At 36.2% G+C, this 18,883-nt stretch overlaps 1 protein-coding gene across 1 annotated transcript in view; it reads right to left on the bottom strand.

Annotated features, from left to right (window-relative positions):
• Positions 1–18,883, bottom strand: part of Slc16a7 (solute carrier family 16 (monocarboxylate transporter), member 7) — a 145,186-nt gene that overhangs the window by 89,129 nt on the left and 37,174 nt on the right. The window contains exon 2 of the mRNA XM_013021840.1: positions 3,935–4,033. The gene's annotated coding sequence lies outside the window, so the exon portion shown is untranslated. The remainder of the gene's footprint in view (positions 1–3,934; positions 4,034–18,883) is intronic.

The following is an 18,883-nucleotide window of genomic DNA, read 5'->3' as shown; positions in this document are numbered from 1 at the left end:
CTGGGCCTGGGCGCTGTCCCTCAGCTCTTCAGCTCAAGGCTAATGCTCTACCACTTGAGCCACAGCGCCACTTCCGGCTTTTTGCTTATGTGGTGCTGAGGAATCGAACCCAGGGCCTCATGCATGCAAGGCAAATGCTCTACCACTGAGCCACCTTCCCAGCTCCTTATCCTGGTTCTTAAAACTACAAAGATATTAATCATTACAACATGAGTAAACAAAGTTGAAGAAAACTTTAAATCTACTGGCATCTTCTTTCCAAATAGGCTTATACTCCTCAGTCATTTATAAGATGTTTTAATGAAGCTTTTTCTTGTTAAGGTTTTATAGATAGTTATTATTTTATTTTTCAGGCAGCACAGGTGTCTGAATTCAAGGCCCCACATTTGATGAGACAAGCACTCTATCATTAATTTGCCCTTGCAGCTCTCTTTTCCCCCATAGGTTGTTTTTCAAAGAGTCTTGCTTTATGCCTGGTCCAACTTTTGGATTGTGATCCTATTTTATACTTCCTGCAGGAGCTGGGAAAACAAGCTGCTCAAGCCACCACTTCCACCAGTGAGATGGAGTCATGTAGACTGTTTTGCTCAAGCTGGCTTGAAATCAAAATCTTTCAGATCTCAATCTCGCACATAGCTGCACACCAGGCCTGTTTCCAGCTATTGGTCGAGAAAGTTGTGAACTTTTTTGCCCAGGTTATCCTGAAACCAGAGACCTTCAGATCTTAGTCTCACCAGGGAGTTTCCACACCCAGTTTGTTGTTATTGCTAAGTATAAAAAATTCACATGATGATGTTAGGAAATAACAACAAAGAAAGTCCTAAGGCATAGACAATTATCAGGTATCTTAACCATGCTCTAAGCTTGAAACAGTCCCATGGCTCCAGTGATTTTATTCCTTTCTGAAGTGTTCCTTATATAGACAGTATATTCTTGATGAATTCCTTGCCAGGAGACTGAAGATATGAATCTCTTTTGCACAGGGACCCAATGACCCAATAACCAGCCTCAGTTTCCTTGGCTTTATTCCCCTGGGAAACTAGCTATTTTCTGGTACACTGAAGCATAACTCCTGGTTTACAGTCTTTCTTCACTCTAGTCTAAAAGGTGATTCTTCAAGTACTTGTTCTAGTGTAGAGGGCTTGCATTCAGACCTACACTCTTATTTCTTGCGTTGAGCAATTGACCTAATCTCCCTGTGACTCCGTGTTGCCATCTAACTGGTGGCTTTCCATCAGTTTAAATAGCAGACTCACGGGTTAAAATAACACATCAACCTACTCTACATCTGGTTGCTACATCTGTAAGGAAAATCCAAACCTACTGAGTTAGGTGTGGGTCATGGCTGTGCTCTTTTTTCCATGAATGCCTTGCTATAGAAGAAATGAATTCTGGTTTTGTCACTACCACACTGTGGTCTTCTCAAGGAAGGTTCTACCTTTACAATAGGAAAGACTGAGCTTTCAGAAAAACTCGTTACAGTCCCCATTTGACTCTATACACAAGCCACATTCTTCAGCTGGTATCTCTTCTAGCAATAAACTAGCTAAGTCCAAGAGGCTAATGAAATCTGATTTTTTCCCCCTTGGGTTTAATTAACTAATTTAACCAACATTGAGTGGGTAGTCAGCCCACAAAAAGCCATTACAGTAGGAATGGTAGGATGTGAGGACACTTTCCCATGGTGTAAGGTAGATTCATATCTAGTTAACAAGCCAGATTTGTTGCAGTTAAGATTGAAGTATGAAATAGTATTAGAGTTGTAAGAAATTTGAATAATTTAACTTCTTTACGCATCTTCACTTGTACTATAATATTTCTCCCCTCCTTTCTTTTGTTTATTGCTGGATTAAAGTTAGGACAGAAACTGAACAATGACTGATACCCTGTGTGGGTTCTCTGGCCACTGGAAGATCCATAACATATCCATAACTAAGTGTCTTGGGAGAGGCCCTTCCTCATTTTCTGTACTGAGTAAGTACCCAGTACTATTAGCAGTACCCAGGCAACTGAGAAGCCTAAGTAGTGAAATGTTGAAGGGTCAGGCTGTAAAATGGAAAAAGAAGGAGTTGACTGCAGGTGCCACAATGACATCAGATGCATTTTAGAGGAAACAGAAATTCCATTCAACTAGAAGCCATCGAGTGTCACTGGTGTCCCTTTCCTACCTACGTACACAATAGACATTTGAGGATAGCGATTTAAATATCCAAATCTAGGAGGGAACATCTTTTTCGGTTCAGGTGACTACATTTTAACCTGTTTTGTTTAGATTTGTTTATTTTCCTTCTCATTAGTGAACACAAGGCATGTTGAAGGTCAAATGAGGGAGCAGGTAATGATGTTCAACAAGAAGCATACTCCTTACCTTATGTATACAACCGTAACCACTCTATACATCATCACCTTGACAATAAAAATAAAAATAAAATAAAAGACAGACACAGACCACCTCTTCTATAAGAACACCGCACAATCAAAACTGAAGAAGAAATCATGGCTTTTCTGAGTGGGCCCAAAAAAGCAAACAGATCTTACCACCCTGGCTAATTCCCAGACCTAGTTCTTCCCCACTCTACTAGGAAAGTCTTGAATAGACATTGTTGATCTACTGACGTTAGGAAGCATTTAAAACACGTTGGCTGATTTTATTTTTAGATTGTGGCACAGAACACATATTTTGTGATGAAGTTCTAAAGCTGATCAAATATGTGCAACCATCAGGCCTAAAGAAGACCCACACCCCTGCAGATACAGCAGAAGCAGCAAGTTCTACTTGTCCACCAGAGATACTCCTCTTTTAACACAATGTCTTTGAAAGCAACTATCAAACGAAGATTTCCTCATTTGCAAAGTATTTCCTATACAGGGCCTTTTTTTCCCCAATCTTTTTGAGTGTGTGATACTTTGCCTGGTACCAAGATATTTTAGGCATGAATGGTGACTTCGAAGGAAATGTAAAGACTCACAATAGAACAGTGCTAAAAAGGAAAGAGAAGTGGAATCCATGAAATGAATGATTCCAGGATAGGCTACACTTGCTTTATTTATGTATGTGTAGCCAAACAAGCAGACAAGGAAAGAGTTATATAAAAGTGTGCTTAAATAATGAAGGGATATAGCAAATTATACAATTGAAAGGACTTAGTTACATTAGATATGTGAAGAAATGTCTACCTCAAAGGTATTCACTCTACAGCTTTGTATGCGTGTCTGTCTACATCTAAACAAAAGAGAATAAAAATTTTAAAAACAAATAAAAAAAGAATAAGTCTATAGAATATAGTACTTAAAGAATATCTCTCTCTCCGTGAATGGAGGGAGGAAAGGTGAGCAAATGAAGTTGTACATTCTATGTATATTATGTATAAAATGAAGTGTGTAAACTTGAGGTTAGGGACAAGAGAAGAAAAATGGGGAAGAACAAAGAAATGGGTGACATTGATGAAGTAGCATTGTACTCAGATCCTGACTTATGGAACTGTAACCCCTTTGTATAACCACTTAATAATAATAACAAAGAATATATCTAATAATAATAGTGAAGCCCATTTAGTACCCTACGATGTGCAATTCTACTCTAAGAAATTCTCACAACAGCTCTATGCAGAAGATACTTTTTACTGCCCTAAATTTAGGGACAAAAATACTTGAGGTTAGACAGGTTATAATCACTACGTATGAAAGCCAAGATCTGCATCCAGATACATGGTGAGATATGTAGTCTGTTCTCATAGCAAGTAAGAAGCAGAAACCATCCAGTAAACCCTGTATCCGAATAGAGCCACCTAACGTATTAGAAACTAGCACAATTTTCCTACCTTTAGTATGGGACAGAATTAAACAAAAGAAGCAAATAAAGATTCAATCACATGTAAGACTTACCAATGGCAGCACAACCTGGAAAATATCATCACACATGCAGGGTACTCACCAAGAAGCTCTATTGGCACGGCATGCCCTAGAGTCCTTTGGTTCCCAGATCCTTTTATCTAAGGCTTCACAGGAAAGCATCACATCCTAAGACTTACTCCTGGAAATATCAAAGAATAGAGCAGTCATTTAAATATGTGAATACATGCTAAACAATTTTTTAAAAAAAGATTTTCAATTCCATATCTAAAAAATTCCTAGAATGGAGCTTTCTATTTGCATGGACTGAAATTGCTGTTTGTCTTCTGTCAAATGCTAAGTTTGGACTCAAAGGCCCCTTCATACATAGGCATATCATCTACCTATGGTAATTTATATCATCAGTGCCTATTTTCTGTAACATGTCTAATTTCTGAAAAGATGGAAGGATTCAGCAACATCAAAGATTTCAGTCTAACATCTTTGGGGGTTTTAAAGTAATTATTTGCTTCTTAATGACATTTCCCTCTATTCTTTTTAGGACTATGTATATGAAAGGTAGAGAGAGAGAGAGAGAGAGAGAGAGAAGGAGAGAGAGAGAATGTGATTTTCATCCTTATAAATATGCTAATGAATAACTACCTAAAATTATACTTCTATTTGATTTATTAATTAAAAGCTAAATCACCATTTTAGTAAGATATTTTAAGAAATGAACATATTTCAAAAACATCATGAGAAGATGTTAAATTAAAATTTATTATTTGGCAATATGAATTTGGTAATATGAACTTCTGACTTCTCAGTCTTATTCACTTATCTGGTTGGAAAAAAAAAAGATCTAACCCAAACAGTGACTATTATGTAAGTCAATAAATGTTTTTAAAATACACATTACAACATTTGGCAACAAAATGATGGTATTATCAATAATAATCATTAATGGTAATAACCATTACTTAAGGCAGTGAAAAATACTAGTTTATATAATGAATAATTATTAGATTCCTGCAGCACCTCTGCTTGAAAAAGAAAAATCTTAAATATGAAAATCTTAATGATAGCCTTCTTTCATTACTAAATAAATATAATTATCTTTCAAACAGTACTGAAAAGCAGTTTGTTAAGGTGGCAGAGTGTAATGCAAAGATTTCAAATGGGAAGGACAAAGAGGCAAAAACAGGAAGCAAAATCAGTTATTTGTGTAGCATTCATATGGTGAAATGATTTGAGCAGAGTCACCTGACATAGTCTACGATGGAATGAATTTCAGATAGATTGATAACTTCCTAACTGTATATATTCCAAAACCACACCGAGTAGACTATGTATATGTAATTGTCTATATTTAGTAGAACACATTTAAAAACCTCATCAATTCTACATGCAAAGAACATCCTTCTAGCAAGAATTAAATTCACTTCAATTCAGAATCAGTATTAAAAGATATTTCATAAAATATGTGGTAGAGGGTAAAGCAAACATACTTAAAGATACTTAAACATATTTAGTTATACTGTTACTTATCTTCAGTAACCACCACTGAAATACATAATTGTGAATTTACTTCATTTATGGATTAGGTGACTTATGGTTATTCTTTGCTATAATCCATTTCTGTCTGTATAATTGTTTTTCTATCTTATGCATTAAAAGCAATCTCTCTTATTTTAATTCTCAGTAAAATCATATTACTAATATTGTGAGGAAATAATTGAGAATAAGATAAAGAAGTTTTCTTTATATTTTTCTTTCTTTCAACTAAGTTTATTTTCCCAATGTAGGTATAAAAATTCTCTAAGTTTTTCTCCATAACATTACAATATCAGTTTTAATTTACAGTAAATAACTCCTTAAACTTTTCTTCTTTGCTTTAAGTTGTGCAATTGTTTTTATTTTTTAAAACAGAAACAGTAACAGAGCTTAAAAGACATGTTTCAAAGCTGGCATACCAAAATATAAAGAGTAATCTGAAAGTTAAATGAATGTGGCTTTGAAATACAGATTTTTAAGGGAGGTAGTAGAAATAAAATATTTGCTATTTGCTTTGTCATGACCTTCCAAATAATTTCACCTTGTACAACTGTTGATATATTTGACCTTATGAAACACCCATGTCTAATAAGTCTACTAAGACTTCAAATTACTTAGAAAATGTTTTATAATTCCATTACTTACAAGACCAATAGTGAAAGCAAAGATTAAGTCATCTTTTTAAAAAATTCTATAAACTTAAAATGTACTAAAGAGTAACATAAATTAAAAAGGGAAAGAAAAAAACAAAAATATGTGAGGAATATTTAAGCCTCTGAAATTCTAAGTTAATAAATAATCTCTTATCCAATTATCAGGCAAGAAAAGTATATTTTTAATTCAGAATTAATACTAGTAGTAGGTGTTTGAGAGGTAAGCAGTTATTTAAACACCACTACTTTAATATATATTTTGTAACTGTGTTGTCATGAGATTTTACATCTTTGTGTTGTATAACTAATTTATGCTGTTAATTACTACCACAGTGCACTAGCCAGGGCTCATGAACTTTCCTAGCTCATGAACAGAACAATTTTAATCAAGACATAAATAAAACACATTTTCCAAAGGTGTTTGTTAAAGGGCAATCAAGTACAAATATATTATCCAAGTGTACACATGGTTGGTTACTTTCTACAGAATGATAAAAATAAAAAAAAACCTGTCAGCTGATAGAATAATTTTATTGGAATATTTAAATCACTAGACACAAGTGCTCTCAAAGTAAAAATCTAATTCAGAAACTCAAGACAATCTAATAAAGATAGTTAATGTAATGTAAATTTGGACTCAAATTTTCAGAAGAAAGAAAATAAAATCTATTCTCTTAAGAGAAGTGCTTTATTCATTTAATTTAGCAGTATATTCCAATCATTTTTGTAACTTCTCAATGCTCATCAGAGCTTAAGAAAACTTTCTTGTATAAAATACTAATTAATACCTCAAACACCATTAAGTGTATATGTATATATTATGCATACATATATAAATATGTGTATTTATATATTTACTATCTTTAAGTATATAAAAGGATTTCAAAATAACATTTCAGTTTATGAGTATAATGCATCTTCTTATTTCATTTTTAATATATATTTTAATTAGCTATACAAATGAATTTCAGTTCCACATATCAGTTGATAGTTACAATGCAACCTTATTCTATTTTGTAATAATTTTTATTATCTTCAAATTGTTGTACAAAGGGGGTTTTAATTCAACATGTGAGTTTATGAGTACAATGCATCTTAATCAGTGTCATCCCTTCCAGCATTCTCTTCATATTCCCCTTTCATTTCTTCACCATCCCATGTTTGTTTTGAAAGCAAGTACCCAAATGTACCAAAGGGGCACTTAAGGTCAATGATTAATGATATGGGTAAAATTATGAAATTCCATCAGCTGATGAGAGACTCACTTACCTAAGAATGAAGAATGTGCAAGCGTTACTCAATACCCAACAATAAAATACCCTTTGCTGTAAATGACAGGTGTGATTCAGCATGTCCTAAGACATTCAGAACAAATCCACTATCCATCTAACCACCAAAAGTGAAATCCAAAAGTCAGGAGGCAGAATTAAAAGCCTGTTACATGTAACCAAGGATCACTTTTATAGCTACAGTACACAGCCGGTTTCCTCACCAACTTCAAAAAATTCTATGGTTTTCCTTAATACGTAATACAATGGAAACATCCCTAAACAAATCCAATACTTCCACCACCTTAGAATGAAAATAAAGTGAGAAATCATTAGTGCCAAAAATTGTTTTGATCTTAAAACTTTAGCAAAGATATTCGATGAACTATTGTAAATACATCTTTGGAAATGGAGACTTAAATGGCCTGTCTTTCTTTTTGTTATTGAAGAAGTCAAAGATGAAAGAAAGTCCATAGTTATTGAAAACAAATACAGTCTGTTGAGTGTTGTATTGAATATTAACTATAAGAGCTCCAAAGCCAAAATACCTTGCTAGAGCCTATGTTAATAAGCTCATCTTGAAATGTCACCATGCTAGGTTAGTCATCTTATAATACAAGGGGTGTGGGTAGCTGTGAGAGGGTTTATGGGACAGGTGAAGAGAGAAATACAAACGGAAGCATCTATTATCCATCATCACCTATGTTCATCTTTGATTCACTAAACTGTATACCAGATCCTTTAGCATTACTTTCATATAACTGAGCTGTACAAACATTATGTGGTTCTCTTGAGAACAGGCCTCAGACATATCCAACGAGGGGAAGTGAAATGGACCCTGAACCCAAGCTGCAATCCATCACTGGATTTACATGGAGTGCAAACTCCATGTAAATCAGCAAGGATATTAAAGCACACCTGCTGCTGAGACAACTAAGGATTATCTAATGACTGTTTTTGGTCACAGTCTCTCAGATAGCATTGCTTATTCTATTTGTAGTTATCTAATAGACACATTGGGGGATAATTAGTCTTTGAAAAATAAGGAAAGTTATTTAGCAGTCAGCTAAATTAACTGTTTCCTCTAATCAATCATTCTTTTCCAACCTCTTACTCACACAATTGTGCTATTCTCTCTCAAAAAAATCAGTTGATTGCCCTTTTGCTGTACCTGGATAAGAATCACAGGTAAGTGAGGAAAAGCTTTTCAGTACTGGTATTTATGAGTCTTTGAGTAACCAAGGGATAAGGGCTGGACTAGAAACCTAGAAGTTTAAAGCTCCAAGCCCTGACAGCTAGGGCCTTTTTTGATCTGGGCTTTAGAAAAAACAGACTTAAGGCTCTAGACAGTATGGAACTTTATTGTCCTGCTTGCTCTCACCTTGGGTACTAGGACGCTTAGCCCCCCACAATGACAAGTGTTTGGCTCTTGGGCCGAACACTGAAGTCTATATCTCAGGCTGAAGCTCATATCCTCAGCCAATGATAGCAGCTAATGTTACAGGTCTCATTCAAGCTTAAAGGACTGAGACCTTAGAGTCCAGTGACCAGAGACTGCACTCTAGCAACTTCAGTTCTTCACAGTCCTTCTTGTCTTTTTCTAATCTGCTCCTGGTATTTCCTGCCCTGAAAGCTCTCTTGAAACTTAAGCTGCCATTTCACTACTGACTTCCTCGCCCCCCACCTCCACCTAGACAGTTGCCATCTCTAGGCTGACTTGAAAAGTTAGCTGAGCACTTTACCTTTATAGCCAGATAATGGGTGTGGCAAGCGTTTTCGTACCATCAGAGCAGACCTTCATGAAAATGAAGAATTGAGTTTGCTCCAGTTATGGCATAGTCATTCATGCAAATGAAGAGCTACCTTTGTATCTAACATAGAACTTCAGCGGAGTACCAGAGAAAGTTCCCAAGCTTTGGCCTGAGAATAGTTGCAAAGTCATCTAGAATTCACCAAGGCTTATGATGCTAAATCATCATAATAATGCAAGCTGTTTCCAACAGACATAGCCAGGTTAGTGTCTTCTTTCTGGAGCCAGAATTAAGCATAAGCAGCAAACAGCTATGGTTGCATATTGCTTCCTTAAGATGTCCATGGAAACAGCCAGTGGCAGTGTGAGAGCGATCCAACTGACTTTTCCCATAGTCCTTCACTCAAGGCAGTTAAAGCTCCAGGGAAGATGCTATTATCTGTCAATTACAGAATCAAATTGCTTCAGCCCTCAAAATCTTAGCTCATTTAAAGGAAAAGTAAACTCTGAAAAGACTGCTTACCAAAAAGACTTATTAGTATTCATAGTGATTTGACAGTAATTTATAATGCTTTTATAGTGTCTGACTACTGTCTCAGTGTCTTGGGAGCAGTGGATCCTTCTAATACATTTCATTTCCACTCTGGATTTTGTACATATTTTTACTTTCGTGTCCTCATACAAAGAAATAATTTTTTTACATTACACTTTCTTTTCTTCTCAATTTCAGTGTTGATCACTTAAATTGCTTTTATGTTACTCATAATCAGGACTATCTTGAGGCCAGGCACTGGTTACTCCAAGCTTGTAATCCTAACCGCTTGGAAGGCTGAAATTGAGAAGACCAGCTCAAGCAGAAAGTTCAAGAGACCCCCTTCTCAATGAAGAGCTGCAAATGGTGGTATGTTCCTGTTAACCTACCTACATTGGAAGCCTAACACAGGCTGAGAATGCCTAGACACAGAACTAAGGAAGAAAGCAGACTTCCTATAAAAAATATAACCAGCAAAAATCAGGGTTTAGAGACATAGCTCAGCTGTAAGAGTGTCTGTGTAACAAGCACAAGAACCTGAGTTCAAACACCAGTACTACCATTTTTGGGGGGGAGGAAGGGGTCAGTCGTGGGGCTTCTCTGAGCTTGGGAGCTGTCACTCAGCTCTTCAGCTCAAGGTGAGTGCTCTACTGCTTAAGCCATAGTGTCACTTCCTTTTTAATTTTTTTTAGTACTACCATTTTTTAAAAGAAGAAAAGTAAACAAATGTTGTTGGGCAATTGCTTAAGCATGTTGTAAATTTGGTTTTTGTTTTTTCTTTTTTTTTTTTTACCATGTCCTGGAGCTTGAAATCTGGGCCTGGGCTTCTTTTGCTCAAGGCAAGTGCTCTACACCTTGAGCCAGAGTGTCACTTCCAGTCTCATGGACTTTCCTGCCTGGGCTATCTTCAAACCACGATCTTCAGATCTCAGCCTCCTGAGTAGTTAGGATTATAGGCTTGAGCCATTGTTCCTGCTCTAAACTTGTTTTTAAACTATATAAATAGTATTTATGGGCTTGATCAAGTGGTAGAATACTTGCCTAGGAAGAGGGCCTGAGTTCTGTTCTCAATACTGAGAATAAGAAATAAATAATATTTATACTTCAAAGAAAAGAAAACCTATATGTGGCAACATACATAATGTGCTAAGCATAATCTAATCTTAAAGGTTGTTATTGTATGAAAATCATCTGTAAACAAGTGTCAGCATTCCCAAATTATTTGTACCTATGTCATCATGGAATAAGAAGCTTTAGAATGCCAAGCTTGGAATGGGCTCTGACAGTTTACTATTGAATAGATCTGGGGGGAAAAATGGTTGCGTGTGCAGACTAATACTTTTTAGGCAGGGCCTCAAGGAAAGTCTGGTTAGATTTTCATGTATGTTGAATCCTCTTTTCTACTTCAATATCATTTGAACATCTTTCCTTGTCCTCATGCTCCCTAAACAACCTCAGTCATCTGCTCTTGGGGATCAGACATCTGATTTCCAGAGTAAATAAAAGATATCAGATAAGACACAGAAGATAAGTCTGGTAAGTCTGATAAGGTCTTCGTTACTTTAGTGCACATTTCTGATTTTCCATTGGGGCTTTCTTTCTTTTGTCGGTCATGGTACTTGAACTGTGGGCCCGGGCACTGTCCCTAAGCTCTTCAGCTCAAGGCAAGTGCTTTACCACTTGAGCCACAATGTCACTTCTGGCTTTCTGGTGGCTTATTGGAGATAAGAGACTCACAGACTTTCCTGCCCAGGCTGGCTTTGAACCATGATCCTCAGATCTCAGCCTCCTTAATAAGTAGGATTACAGGCCTGAGTCACCAGCACCCGGCTTGGGGCTTGCTTTCTTGTTTCTATAGCTGAGGTGAGTGGTGTCCTAATCACTAAACAAGCTCTCCATGATGGATCATTTCTTCCTAAATTTTGATGGTTCTGTCATCTGACTTTGCACCATTCTACTTCCCCATTCCTCTCAAATGCCACTTGCTTCCTCTGCACAAAACCTCCAATAACACTGAACTAACTTCAGCTTCCAGTACATTTCATGTTATTTCAACTATTTGTGTTTTTGTCCCTTAACAGGTGTCATGTCTATGAAGGAATCTTCCTCACTTTTCAGGTAAGCAAGTTCCTACTTACACACCATCACCATCACCTCCTCTGTGAGAAAAATCACACACAAAAGGCTTGAGTGAGAGAATAATGAACAACTAATAGGAAAGGGTGCTTTCAGAACAGGCAATAATAGGAAAGACATAATATCTATAGGGGATAAGTGAAAATGGGTGGTTTCAATTATATCCCAGGATTTCTTGTTTAACATCTATTTTTTATATACCATTGCACTTACTACATGAAAAGCACTTCAACCATTCACCAACAGCTCAGAAATAGTCTTAAACAGTTCATATTTGCACAAGATTACAAAAGTGTCTCCAACTCTCAGAAAATGGTCAGGATTCTGTCAATGAAGAGATTTTGGAAGTGGAGGGGGCTATCAACAACACATACTGATTTGAGAGAAAATCAACATCATGTGAAAAGGTCATTGATGTGTTTTTTTTCCTACAAATCCCTTAAATGCTAGTTATTTGTGATAATTACAATACAATAGTAAGGTAATTTCTGAAGCTGAAATTTAACTTTTTCTAACCTCTGGATTCCAATAAAGCCATGGCGTAAGTGGTCATTAACACATTTCACATTGCTTTGTTTTGTTGGCACTTTTTCTTTTTGCTTACTTTATTCTGGGTACCCCCATGTCAAATCCTAAATGGAATAAATTAGCTTTTTTAAAGATGGTTTGATACAATATCTAATGCCAAATATCCAAACATAGCAAATACTCCACCTGGGTTTCTAGTTCAAAACCCCATCCCACGTTTAGAGGTGCTGAAGAGGAGCTATTGTTTCTACAGTTCAGCATGGTAATCCTCTCTTGGAGAGATGTGCTTTCATATGTGTGTGTGTGTGTGTGTGTGTGTGTGTGTGTGTGTACTGATACAGGTCATTCTCATGTTTCCAAAGTCATTCTTCCAAACAGCTGTAGCATTTGGTAAAGTTTCAAAACCTGATATTGTGTGGCATCATTATCTTTCTTTTTCAAAACTACAAAGTTCACCAAAATTTTCTGTGTGTGGGAAACTGCACTGGAAAACCAGTGTTTGCAAACTGTCCGGCTTGATTACACTGGTGTGGTACCACTTACCTACTGCTATTTTTAAACACCCTCGGGTTACAGTAAGCTATATTGCAAATCTAGTTACACTTACTTACAGGGAAGAAATTACTAAAAGAAAGCACTAAAAACCTGTTCTGCAATCTTCCTAACAAAGGGCACTATCGGTTTCTTCAAGGCTCTTAACAAACATGATTACATGTTATTCATACTTTAAATGTCTCTGTCACTCTAAATTCCACCAGGGAAGTGGATGTACCACCTGTGAATATCTAGCACAGGATAAAGAAGGTCAATCGACGTTTAGTGAGCAAATAAATGAATGACTAGAAGAAAAACTAAATTCGTTTATGATGATGCTTGTCATTTTAAAACCACACAGCAAACTTACATGCATTTTAGAGACTCTGAATCCTAGGACAGTGTAATGCAAGCACACACTTTTAAATAGGATGTCTTTAATGCCAGATTTGGTATTTAATAGTTCTGTGATCAAAGACAAGTGAACCAAACTTTCTAACACTCCATTTCCTCATTTATATAATGTGAATAATTATACTGCAGTAGGCCTTAACGATTGTACATGCAGAAGAACACACCATAGTCAATGGAAGTGATCAATGTCTAAATAAAATATGTAATCACATTTATTAATATTTTAGATAATTTTAAGTAAATTAGATTAGTCTCAATTATCCAAGAGCTTTTAAAAATTGACAACTTAAATCTATTTTCAACATATGCAAGCAGCAATAACCTCTCAATAATTTATGGCATCACAATGAATTTCCCAACACTCTCCATGTCTATTTTCGCAATTATTACAAGCCTATTCAGCAAGTTATTTTCAATTAAATTTCAGCATGCGTGCAGCTGCACACTCTTTCCACATTCTTTACAAGCACTGTGTGGATTCTGTCTTAACTGATCTTAGTTGATGATTAGGTCAATTCTCTGGCCTATGTCACAGGCTCTTGTTCCAACAACTCTTTTATAGTCCCATAGTCTGTAACACTGGTTACTAACAACACAATTGGAAGAATTGGTCACTTCTGAATTGTATATTCCTCCTTTTAGGTTTTACCAGTATTGCCTGGAGAACTCTGGCTCTTCACATACACTCATCCAATGGGTAAGTTCTCAGACCCATCTGTAGGCCAGGGCCTACGATATAGATTATGAACAGGAACACAGAAAGGTTCTGAAGCAGCAAAAAGCCCACAGGCTAAATAAGAAAGTATAAACTTAGAAGCAAATAACTATGGAAACTGAATTGAAATAAATATTAACAGAATGAAAACAAGGAGAAGGTTTATCTACTCAGTCTAGCGTGAATGGAGGAAAGACACTGAACCTAGAGAAAAGAATGGTTGGACTGTTCTTGAAAGGTAAGTTGGATCATGGAACAAAATGGCAAGGTCACTGGATGTCAGCCTGAAGGTCAACGTGGAACAGCGAAACAAAGCAAAGTTCATTGCTGTCAGAAATGCTGTGACACCACATTCATTTTGAAACTCTTGTTAGATCAATTCATAGTTAGTCTCCAATATCGAAATGTAAAGAAATGCATTTAATTTAGATTGCTCTAATTCATATAAATCAACAGTATATATATTTTTAAATCAACAAAAGACATTTTTAAATTAACATTGTATGAAACAATACTAGGAAACATCTGCTTTGTTAGATGGTATTCATCGTTTAAGACACATGGATATAATTCTGAAATTTCATAGTGTGGAGGAATGCCATTTCTGGGTATCTTCTTAATAAAGATGAACTGAAAGCCACTTTTTCTCTCAGATTTTTACTCGGAGTTGAATTCAGCCCCTCCCCGCAAACACACAGACTTGTTAGGCAGGTACTCACACCCTAGCCCTATTATGCTTTAGTAATTTTTCTGATAAGGTATTATGTTTTTTGTGTCTGGGCTAGCCTTAGAAAGCAATGTACCTACATATACCTCCCACACAGCTGAAATTACAGGAACATACCACCACACCTAGCTTAAGTTTGAGAGTCTCACTAACTTGGTGTCCAAGCGAGGCTTGAACATTGATCTTCCCAATCTCTATCTCGGATATACCTAGGATTAAAGCAGATGCCACCAAACCTAGTTAAATTACTTTATGAATGACATCTGGGTAAAGACTGCAAAGAATTCTGTAAAGAAAAACTGGAAAGCACAGTCAATAATGGTTAGGCCCTAGGTTGTAGAACCACGTGTAAAATAGTTCTGTCTTTTCTAAATGGAAAGAGAACAGTAGCATCCAATACTGTTAAGTGACTCTCTTCATGTCAAAAATATCCATGCCTTGTTGAATTGAAATCCCATTTATACAAATAATTAAATATAATAAGAATAATAAAGAAATATCCACATGAAAATAATTCTCTTGAATGTCAAAGTAGAAAAGTTTAAAAGAGAGTATTTCACCAACGAAATCACAACCAATTAATTTTGGTTGTGTACTGATTATGCATAGAACAATAGAGCTAGAAAATATTGCCATCATTTTTTAATTCGAATGTGAATACATGGGTGAACTTTATGTGATATCAAGGCAAAAGATAATTTTGTTCAACATATTCTCCATCCAATCCCAAGTAGGTTCCCAGTAAAAGTCATGAGACTCTTATCTAGAATTAACCAGAAAAAAAAAAGCCAGAAGTGGCAGTATAGCCCAAGTGATAGAGTGTCAGACTTGAGCAAAAAAGCTAAGGGACAGCACCTAGACCTTGAATACAAGTTCCAATGTACAGAAAAAAATAAAACTTTAAAAAAATAAAAAAGGAGTTAGAGAAGATGGTTTAAAGATGTGGCATTATTTTAAGAGTTCCTGAGAGAACTTTAGTCCCTGAAATAGTCTTACTTTAATTTTTCTTGTGATGTTTTGGAGTATCTGATTCTTTCTGAGGTTGCCAGGAGAGAAGGTGGCTATTTTCAGTAGTTAACACGAGGCAGCACTTGTTTTTGATAGGGGCTGCCAAGAACCTCCATTATATCTGTCAATCAAATGATAGAACACCAAAAAAAATAAGTGAAAAAAATTACACACAATTGCAAACACTTGGCATGATAAACGGTTTCAGCAGTCAGTGGTGGTGGCATAGATCCTCTTCTTATTTGGGAAGATGGAATCCAAGACTATTTTAGGAAAAGCACTACATTATTTCCAGAATCTCTCTCTCTCTCTCTCTCTCTCTCTCTCTCTCTCTCTCTGTCTGTCTGTCTGTCTGTCTGTCTCTCTCTCTCAGCAAACAAAATTAACCATCACAGTGTTTGGAAATGCTAACTTTTTATTTTTCTCATAGGATGCAAAGAATTCAAGTTAACTGAAGTTAAACTAAAATTTTATTTCAAATGGCAAAATAGGGACACTCATGAAAAAAATTTTTTAAGGATGTGTAAGTTGTAATTATGAAATGTCCCCTTGAGGTCAAATATTAAAAACATGAAAGTCAAAAATTCCCTTCTGGTCTGTTTACTAAGGGTGCAAGCCTAATGTTTCCTTTATGTTCAGCAACACTCCTGATTTTCTTCAACCATTTAAACTTGGCACAAAGAAAATAATGTTTATGCTTCTGCCTAAGTACTAGAAGGACATTGTACCTGCAGAGGGCACAGCAGCCCTGCTCAGCCCTGTACCTCATGTATTTCTAGCATTTGGCTGGGACTGAGTTGCGACCTTTAATCAAGTTCTGGTAACTAAACTAACACACTCTTAAATGTGAGGGGGAAATCAAAAAAAAAAAAAAGCTTGATCTACAAAGAAGCTGTTACAAGAAAAAAAGCTGTAGGTACCCCTCTGAACAGTATTTTTATAATTAAAAAATATATACAAAAAGGCTGTAGGTAACCAGAGGAACTATACTTATAATGGGCACCTGAAGTTAGGGTACACTTTTTGCACTGAGTCCTTGAGCACTGGAGTCTACATCCACTCTAGGCTGTTAGTGTCAGAACCAAGTTAAACCACAGATTACCTAGTCTTAGTTGAGATGAGCCAACAATTAGAAATTATGTGGTGAGGGAAACATTCCCATGTATTTGGTATTACCTGCCTATGCTTATAAAGGGTATTTTTTGGTTTGTTTTCCTTGTAGGTTGTTATGTTTTGTTTTGGGTGTATTTGTCATTTAATTGCACAGGATGATTTTGATTATTTTACAGTCATCACTTACAATGTAGATTCATGCTGTTTCTGTGTTAGTATTTGTAATAAACAGCAGTGTATGTCAGAGCAGTGTGAAAGGGACAAATAAAACAGGAGAACAACAGTACACAATTTCATAGAAAACAAAAATTGATGGACTAAACTACAAAACGGTTTCCAAAACAGAGAATGATAAATGGAAACAATGACAAAAGTGCTATGGAAAATTAGTTCTGGATCCCTGAACTAAGGACTGAAATTGCTTTTTAAAAAAATGTTTAGAAAATAGAATCAACATAATTTAAAAGGATTCCTCAAGGTCAAAGTCTGTGGAGTGATAGGTTGTGAAGTTTGCTTCAGTGTGTGCTGCTTGTCTTTTCAGTGAGAGATAAAAATTGGAGAGGACTGTAAGCTACTACATCAGGAATTGAGATGAATACCAGGTCCAGCAACCCAGGCACGGAACAACTCAAATGTTATTGAGAAAGAACAGAAGTCTGTATACGCATTAAGACATGTGAAAAGACCTACAACTTAATAATCATAGAAGTAAGAATTATTACCAAGTCTCATGTTAATTACAAGAACATGGCTCTCTAGTAAAAATCGGTACATTTTGCCAGGCTATTATTGTAAAAGACATTTTTTAAGGTTCTTACTATACTGAAGAAATTACTTAGAAAATGTTGACAACCCAGATGCCTCACTACTGATGAGTGGATCCAAAAATTGTGGTACCTATATACAATGGAATACTACACAGCCATTAGAAAAGACAAAATAATGGCATTTTCAGGGACATGGAACTAGAACAAATTATTTTGAGCGAGATAAGCCAAGAACAAAAAGACAAATTGCACATGGTCTCCATGATATGTGGATGCTAAAGCCAAAATGCAAGAAGATATGCCAAAGTAAACAAGACTCAAGAAACAAAGGACAGACACTCATTTTGTTGTATCATTACTAAATGACTCCATGTTCTTGACCATGTATATGGTAGATATATGCACACATCAGAGAGAAGCCAGGAGGAGGACACAGAATAAGTGGGAAATGGAACAACATACAACAAAGGGGCCCATCCGCTGCACTGTACATAGAAGAAAAAGACCTAAGCAACCCAAAGACAGCGATGGGAAGGGAGGAATGAGAGGGACAGAGGGAGCAGCCTACACTAAGCAGAAGGAAAGAAATGTAAACATCACCCGATGTGGAAGAAATAATTGTATTGTCAAAGCTCATAGAATTCCCAAACTGTATAGACCATGATAATGACAATTTGCCTTATGAAGGTTAAATGTGTTTTGTGACTTTAACTAAGTGTCACTATTCCACAATACTTTGAAATGTGTGAAATTAAATCACCTAATCTCAATTTTTTTTTAAAAAAATGAGAGATGGGTTAGGAGCGATGGGTGACAATGTTGTCAGACAGCTTGTGTTCATATACTGCTTTGTAGAATGGGAACTTATTTGTACAACTACTTAAAGATAATAATAATAAAAAAGGTTAAAATGTTAAAAAATGTTGACATTCTAAGATCTAAAAATTACCTGGAGGCTGGGAAGGTAGCTCAGTGGTAGAGTGCTTGCCTTGCATGCCTGAAGCCCTGGGTTCGATTCCCCAGCACCACATAAGCAAAAAGAAAAAAGCCGGAAGTGGCGCTGTGGCCTTGAGCTGAAGCGCTGAGGGACAGCGCCCAGGCTCAGAGTTCAGGTCCCATGACCGGACCCCAAAAAAAAATTATCTGTCAAAAACTTCTGTTCTTAGATTAATAGTATGTACCCCCAAAATAGCATTGTGTACCACCTCCCCAGCTGTACTTGCCCACAAACCTTACAATTCTGCCAGTACAAATATCTAAGAATATATAATCTGCCGGGCGCTGGTGGCTCATGCCTGTAATCCTAGCTACTCAGGAGGCTGAGATTTGAGGATCGCGGTTCAAAGCCAGCCC

The sequence above is a fragment of the Dipodomys ordii genome, unplaced genomic scaffold, assembly GCF_000151885.1.
Source record: "Dipodomys ordii isolate 6190 unplaced genomic scaffold, Dord_2.0 Scaffold3, whole genome shotgun sequence".
Taxonomy (NCBI): Eukaryota; Metazoa; Chordata; class Mammalia; order Rodentia; family Heteromyidae; genus Dipodomys; species Dipodomys ordii.
This window is presented reverse-complemented; position numbering and strand designations above follow the sequence as displayed.